The sequence below is a fragment of the Ornithorhynchus anatinus genome, chromosome 16, assembly GCF_004115215.2.
Source record: "Ornithorhynchus anatinus isolate Pmale09 chromosome 16, mOrnAna1.pri.v4, whole genome shotgun sequence".
NCBI classification, from domain to species: Eukaryota; Metazoa; Chordata; class Mammalia; order Monotremata; family Ornithorhynchidae; genus Ornithorhynchus; species Ornithorhynchus anatinus.
Genome location: NC_041743.1, coordinates 26,431,598 through 26,432,162, shown reverse-complemented (window position 1 = coordinate 26,432,162; position 565 = coordinate 26,431,598). Strand labels below are relative to the sequence as shown.

The following is a 565-nucleotide window of genomic DNA, read 5'->3' as shown; positions in this document are numbered from 1 at the left end:
GAGGTCAGGAGAGGAGCCAAAGGTGCTTCCTGCTTTCTCCATCCTGGCTGCTGCCACCAAACGCCTGGGCTAACGAGCCAGTACGGTGGAGAAAAAATGTGTTCTCCTGATCTCCCCTCTCCAGGGAGTCAATCATTCTGTCATTTGTATTATTGATCACTTACTTTGCGACAGAGCACTGTACTAAGCACTTGGGAGAGTCTTGTCTCGTGCTGCTGAGTTATCTCCGACTCATAGCGACTCCACGGACACATCTCTATGCCAGAATGTCCCACCTTCAACTGCAATCGTGTCTGGTGGTGTATCCGAGAGCTTTCTTGGTAAAATACAGAAGTGGTTTACCACTGCCTTCTTGGCACAGTAACCTGAGCCGCCACCCTCGACTCTCTTCCATGCTGCTGCTGGCCCAGCACAGGTGAAGATTTGATCTGTAGCAGATTGCCTTCCACTCGCTAGCCACTGCCCCGAGCTAGGAATGGAATGGTTACGCTTCTGCTTGACTCTGCCTCCCGTAGTTGAGACTGGTAGAGTACTAGATACTCTCCAGGTGAGATCCTGAGGGGGC

At 51.9% G+C, this 565-nt stretch overlaps 1 non-coding gene across 1 annotated transcript; it reads right to left on the bottom strand.

Moving 5' to 3' along the window:
- Positions 1-426: 426 nt before the first annotated feature.
- Positions 427-565, bottom strand: LOC114817524. Its single transcript, XR_003765386.1, has one exon. It is a non-coding gene; the product is annotated as a small nucleolar RNA SNORA7 (small nucleolar RNA).